This window comes from Berghia stephanieae, chromosome 10 (genome assembly GCF_034508935.2).
Source record: "Berghia stephanieae isolate SIO BIC M18660-M18661 chromosome 10, UCSD_Bste_1.3, whole genome shotgun sequence".
Taxonomy (NCBI): domain Eukaryota; kingdom Metazoa; phylum Mollusca; class Gastropoda; order Nudibranchia; family Aeolidiidae; genus Berghia; species Berghia stephanieae.
The window spans coordinates 45,540,063-45,547,562 of NC_088369.1; the positions used below are offsets into that span (position 1 = coordinate 45,540,063).

Here is a 7,500-nt window from a genome sequence, read left to right on the forward strand (position 1 = left end):
TCTCTCTCTCTCTCTCTCTCTCTCTCCCTCCCCCTTCTCTCTCTCTCTCCCCTCTCCCTCTATCATCCATCTACAACCCCTTCTAATTCCAGTCACCAGTCCGTCAGTCAATTGATTTTACTCGCTTTTAGTTGTTTTCTTTGATGGTTTTGGGGATGAATGTGTTCTTATGCCTGGGGCACGACATTCAGTTTTCCCGGGTCCCGCGAGCCTGTTTTCCGCGGGGTTCGAACTTTGGACGGTCACGTTGCAGTGAGATGCTTCTCGCCTTGCTTGCCACAGGGTTGTGGTAAATGGAATCAAGGCTGTCGAGTTTGATATTGATGATTTTTGACGCCTCCCTGATGGTTCGTTGGAGTTTGCATCTTTGTTCAACACGGCACGTTCCGTACCATACTGAATTTCCGTATGTGAGGACGCTTAAAACTAAAATGCTTTTTACTCACATTCTCTCGCCGTACTCAGGTGTAAAATGAGTACCTGGCCGTCAACAGCGTTGTCTCTGTCCAAAAAAATTTGCAATATCGCCTAACAGGCGTCATGTCTCGTCCAACATATTAACTGTTGCTCTTGCCCAGGGACTCCTTGTAAAGCGCTTTGGGCACGTTTAGTGGATATTGCGCTATATAGATAGTTCGAAGATGACGTCACTCAGGTCTTTGTTTATATTTTTTGCCATCCGCGTTTATGAGTAATGCTCACTGAACTGTATTAACCTGACTATAAACGTTCATGGATACACACAGTTTTGTGTGTTGGTCCGTTATACTTCCGGATGGCAATGTTATGAGCTTCTTAGCCAAGCGCAAACTATCTATATTATATAGATAGTATGCAGATGACGTCACTCAGGTCTTTGTTTATATTTTTTGCCATCCGCGTTTATGAGTAATGCTCACTGAACTGTATTAACCTGACTATAAACGTTCATGGATACACACAGTTTTGTGTGTTGGTCCGTTATACTTCCGGATGGCAATGTTATGAGCTTCTTAGCCAAGCGCATACTATCTATAAAAGCTCAATTTTTTAATTTAAAAAATATGATATTGTGATATTCTGTATGTATTCATTGCGTTTTTAATTTTAATATCGTTGTCTTCCTTTCTAGGGTTTCATGAATGCCTGAGTTGGACATAATAAGGAAAGGACCTGTAGAGGTAAGACATTCCCTCTCCGCCCCCCCCCCCCCCCCCCCCCCCCCGTCCCCCTTCCCCTCCCCCTCCGGCCATTTACAGCTGACAGGCTATTCCACCATAGTCTGATAGAACAGTCACGTACCTAAAATGTGACCCTCCGTCTCAAAACGGTATTAAGTCGGGATGATTCAGACCCCAAAAAGTGAATTTAGAGATAAAATGATGAGAAATTGGAGCTTAGAAGTTTTTGCAATGCAAGAAATAGTCTTTATACTCCACCATAACGTACAGAAATTAAACCCAAGTTGGATATTTGTGGCTTTGAATTCAATTTCCCTTACCGAGTGGATCCCGACATAATACCGCTTCGATACGGTGGGTCACAAATTTGGGCCAGGAAACTTCGTTTTATAGATCGATTAATAAAATTACCTTCATCTTGGCAAAACTTTGCGCTTTACATGCATTACCCCAGTCAATTCAGGTGTGAATGGATACACATAGCTAGAGACAGTGACGGGTTGCAAGGGTTAACCCACACCGGAGTCGACCCGGCACTGCCGTCCTTTGCCGTCTTCCGGATAAAGACGTCGGGCACGGACAAAATACTAAGAATAAAGAGAAGAGCCGCTAGACCTACCCATACCAAGCATCCCACGTCCTCTGCCGTTATTTTTTTTTTTCGAGTTTGGTATGGGTAGGTCTAGCGGCTCTTCTCTTAGGAATCTGTCCGTGCCCGACGTCTTTATCCGGAAGACTGCAGAGGACGGCAGTGCCGGGTTGTCGGAGTCAGTCTCCGGTGTGTGTTAGCCCTAAGAGTGTCAGTACGAAAAGAACAGGAGTATGAAATGGAAATATTAAAGTTCTATAGATAGAATGCGCTTGGCCAAGGATTTCACAACATTGCCATTCGGAAGTATAACGGACCAACACACAAATTCTGTGTAACCATGAACTTTTATAGTCTGGTTAATACAGTTTAGTGAGAACAACTCACAAACGCGGATGGCAAAAACAATAACAAAGGCCTGAGTGACGTCATCTGCATACTATCTATAGGACCTGCTGGGGAAATAAATGAAACATTGTAAAGCGCATTGAGCATGATAAACCGTGGAAAGGCGCTATATAGATGCTCATCTATATTAATGTATTCAAAATCAGATTTCAAGGGTTGGTAAAATTAGGGGCTAGAGCGTAATGTTTGTATTGTTCGTGTATACATGATAATGGGGTATAGATAGAACGAAGTTGACGTCACTCAGGCCTTTGTTATGTTTTTTTTTTTTTTTTTTTTTTTTTTTTTTTTTTTTTTTTTTTTGCCATCCGCGTTTATGAGTAATTCTCACTTAACTGTATTATCCACACTTTAAGAACTTGTTGCACATAGTTTTGTGTGCTGGTCCGTTATACTTCCGGATGGCATTGTTGTGAGCTTCTTAGCCAAGCGAAAACTATCTATAGATATGTAGAACTGAATAAATATGAAATTAAACAGCACTGTTTACTCTTGAACCATTGAAGTGAATAAGAATAACAATATTTTGTAATACATTAAACCCTCTCCCGAGGCTCTACCAACAAAAGGAAAATTGTCTCCTTGGTTTTGATACGACAATCGTATTATATTAGAGTCAAATTTCTTCTGTTCCTCTAAAGTTTGAAGATAAATAATTATTTGTTCCTCTATCTCCCCTCTCCTACTTCTTCTCTTTTATGTCTATCGCCCCCCTCTCTCTCTCTCTCTCTCTCTCTCTCTCTCTCTCTCTCTCTCTCTCTCTCTCTCTTTCTCTTTCTCTTTGTCTCTCTCTCTCTTTCTCTCTCTCTCTTTCTCTCTCTCTCTTTCTCTCTCTCTCTCTTTCTCTCTCTCTCTTTCTCTCTCTCTCTCTCACTCTTTCTCTCTCTCTCTTTTTCTCTTTCTCTCTCTCTTTCTCTCTCTCTAATAATAATAATAATAATAATAATAATAATAATAATAATAAGAAGAAAGAAGAAGAAGAAGAAGAAGAAGAAGAAGAAGAAGAAGAGAAGAAGAAGAAGAAGAAAGAAGAAGAAGAAGAAGAAGAAGAAGAAGAAGAAGAAGAAGAAGAAGAAGAAGAAAGAAGAAGAAGAAGAAGAAGAAGAAGGAAGAAGAAGAAGAAGAAGAGAAGAGAAGAAGAAGAAGAAGAAGAAGAAGAAGAGAAGAAGAAGAAGAAAGAAGAAGAAGAAGAAGAAGAAGAAGAAGAAGAAGAAGAAGAGAAGAAGAGAGAAGAAGAAGAAGAAGAAGAAGAAGAAGAAGAAGAGAAGAAGAAGAAGAAGAAGAAGAGAGAAGAGAAGAAGAAGAAGAAGAAGACGAGAAGAAGAAGAAGAAGAAGAAGAAGAAGAAGAAGAAGAAGAAGAAGAAGAAGAAGAAGAAGAAGTAGAAGAATAAGAAGAAGAAGAAGAAGAAGAAGAAGAAGAAGAAGAAGAAGACCGCTTTGACGCGATATCATCTTTTCGTACAAAGTTCGGGAAAGATCAACTTCAAGCGATTATTAATAATAAATGTGAAACGTAGTATTATTATCTCATTTGCATATCTAATGGCCTCTACTCCATCGAGAACGGTTTTATACTCTCACTGTTTACCTGACGTGTTACATTATTCATGTACAAATTTATCACTACCATCGTAAAAAATAAAAGTTAAAAAGAAACGGAAATCTAGTTCAATTAACTTTAACCCTCTACTTACCAACTATAGGGAAATCGTCACATTCCTTACGATACAGCCAACACTTAACCCTCTACTTACCAACTATAGGGAAATCGTCACATTCGTTACGATACAACCAACATTTTAACCCTCTCCTTACCAACTATAGGAAAATCGTCACATTCGTTACGATACAACCAACATTTAACCCTCTACTTACCAACTATAGGGAAATCGTCACATTCGTTACGATACAACCAACATTTAACCCTCTACTTACCAACTATAGGGAAATCGTCACATTCGTTACGATACAACCAACATTTTAACCCTCTCCTTACCAACTATAGGGAAATCGTCACATTCGTTACGATACAACCAACATTTAACCCTCTACTTACCAACTATAGGGAAATCGTCACATTCCTTACGATATAACCAACATTTAACCCTCTCCATACCAACTATAGGGAAATCGTCACATTCGTTACGATACAACCAACATTTAACCCTCTCCTTACCAACTATAGGGAAATCGTCACATTCGTTACGATACAACCAACATTTAACCCTCTACTTACCAACTATAGGGAAATCGTCACATTCGTTACGATATAACCAACATTTTAACCCTCTCCTTACCAACTATAGGGAAATCGTCACATTCGTTACGATACAACCAACATTTAACCCTCTCCTTACCAACTATAGGGAAATCGTCACATTCGTTACGATACAACCAACATTTAACCCTCTCCATACCAACTATAGGGAAATCGTCACATTCCTTACGATATAACCAACATTTAACCCTCTCCATACCAACTATAGGGAAATCGTCACATTCGTTACGATACAACCAACATTTAACGCTCTCCTTACCAACTATAGGAAAATCGTCACATTCGTTACGATATAACCAACATTTAACCCTCTCCATACCAACTATAGGGAAATCGTCACATTCGTTACGATACAACCAACATTTAACGCTCTCCTTACCAACTATAGGAAAATCGTCACATTCGTTACGATACAACCAACATTTTAACCCTCTCCATACCAACTATAGGAAAATCGTCACATTCGTTACGATATAACCAACATTTTAACCCTCTCCTTACCAACTATAGGAAAATCGTCACATTCGTTACGATACAACCAACATTTAACCCTCTCCATACCAACTATAGGAAAATCGTCACATTCGTTACGATATAACCAACATTTAACCCTCTCCATACCAACTATAGGAAAATCGTCACATTCGTTACGATACAACCAACATTTAACGCTCTCCTTACCAACTATAGGGAAATCGTCACATTCGTTACGATACAACCAACATTTTTCTGATTCAAATTTCTTTTGTACATCATAAAAGTTAAATAGAATGAACAATGTGTTGTAGATAGGGAATGAGATTAGCGGAAGAGTAGCGTCCCTTGATTGGACGTCACCGGCGGAAAAGTTATTAGAGAGAGAACGTCATGTTGGTTGTGCGCATGCGTCTCTCGTCCTCGCTTCCGGTGAAAGTGGCATGAAACACTTCACCGAAAGCGAGGACGAGAGAGACGCACATATGCGCAAAACCAAATTGACGTTCTCTCTGTAAGGTGACGTCCAATCAAGGGACGCTACTCTTCCGCTAATCTCATTCCCTATTGAGTATGTTTTGCTAAAGAAATTAAGTATGGCAAGAACTTTACTGCTATTGTGTTTGAGTGATAAAAAATATATTTTCTGTTAGTTGGGTGTGAAGTTTTCGGGAAAATCCTGAAATTAAGCTTTTAACGAAATCGGGTCGAACGAGACGCCGAACGCCGAACCCGAACGGATATAGCCTTCTCACGTGACCATGAACGAGATCTGGATAGTGAAGGCTCTCAAGCGGTATGCAGCATCGGATCTAAGGTCACGTGATAGAGGATAGCTTGGGTTGCTGTTGGCTTGTGTTAGGGGAGGGGCAAGGTCAGTGTCATTCAATAGTATATAATTGTGCATGTGGCGCTCTATACAGAGAGAAAATTATAAATTGATTACGGGGGAAGGTGGGGGGAGGGGGGGGGGGGTGGGTTGACCCACAAACGATCGAGGTGTTGGGCTTCGGGTAGACCATGATACGAAATCAAAGAGAAAAGGCCGCTGGTACTTGGATGGTGGAAATGGTTGGGGGGTGTGAGGGGGGGGGGGGTAGTGACAATCAGCATGGGATGTATATATTAACATTAATAATATAGGCAATAGATGACCAGGGATGTGTATTGTTTGTGTATTGTTTGTATATGTTTGTGTGTGTGTGTGTGTGTGTGTGTGTGTGTGCGCATGTGTGTGTGTGAAAGGGATTACACAAAAACACCTTTCTCTGTAGCTTCCAAATGATTACGTATACGATAAATTTGAAAACCACATTGTTTGAATCAGCTCACTAATTAATTCCTGAGCCTTGAGATGGTGACGCAACTATTACATACAAGACCTTGCAGTCGAGAGGGCAGGGCTTTTGGGTTACACAACAACTATTTACCCATCGGTCAGCGGTACTCTTTGATGTATACAACACTCACCGCCTTTACGCAAAGCCACCTGCCCATAAATCAAGAGATGGTCTCCTAACTGTTCACAAGCGAACTGTCAAACGAGCAATCGATGATTGGATAAGAATCTCAAGATTTCATATAATAAGGTAAGTTTTGGAGAGGTGATATCCCCCCACCCGTCATCGGACAGAACTTTCTTTGCGTTATATCATATGAGCTCCGCCTCCTCTTTCTATTCCAGAGTGACGAGATTAGACGAGAGGACGCGAGAAAAAAATGGTCACGTGTTGGGCAAGTCGTTCGATCGGCGAGCTTCGGTGTCAAACTATAACTCCGTATTGTCTGGTGAGGAGAGGGTTAAAAAGGTCTTTGAAGTCTGGTGTAATAAAACCTTTGTAAATCGTAGCCTGACTGGTCCCTGAATATGACGTCATAATAGAAGGAGGCATCGTAGCCTGGCTGGTCCCTGAATATGACGTCATAATAGAAGGAGCCTGACTGGTCCCTGAATATGACGTCATAATAGAAGGAGGCATCGTAGCCTGACTGGTCCCTGAATATGACGTCATAATAGAAGGAGGCATCGTAGCCTGGCTGGTCCCTGAATATGACGTCATAATAGAAGGAGCCTGACTGGTCCCTGAATATGACGTCATAATAGAAGGAGGCATCGTAGCCTGACTGGTCCCTGAATATGACGTCATAATAGAAGGAGGCATCGTAGCCTGACTGGTCCCTGAATATGACGTCATAATAGAAGGAGGCATCGTAGCTTGACTGGTCCCTGAATATGACGTCTTAATAGAAGGAGGCATCGTAGCCTGACTGGTCCCTGAATATGACGTCATAATAGAAGGAGACATCGTAGCCTGACTGGTCCCTGAATATGACGTCATAATAGAAGGAGGCATCTTAGCCTGACTGGTCCCTGAATATGACGTCATAATAGAAGGAGACATCGTAGCCTGACTGGTCCCTGAATATGACGTCATAATAGAAGGAGACATCGTAGCCTGACTGGTCCCTGAATATGACGTCATAATAGAAGGAGGCATCGTAGTCTGACTGGTCCCTGAATATGACGTCATAATAGAAGGAGACATCGTAGCCTGACTGGTCCCTGAATATGACGTCATAATAGAAGGAG

The 7,500-nt window shown here is 41.2% G+C and overlaps 1 protein-coding gene across 2 annotated transcripts in view; it reads right to left on the minus strand.

The window, feature by feature from the left end:
• LOC144955868 (aminopeptidase N-like) overlaps positions 1-7,500 on the minus strand; it is a 169,168-nt gene that overhangs the window by 101,795 nt on the left and 59,873 nt on the right. The gene's annotated exons all lie outside the window — the stretch shown is intronic.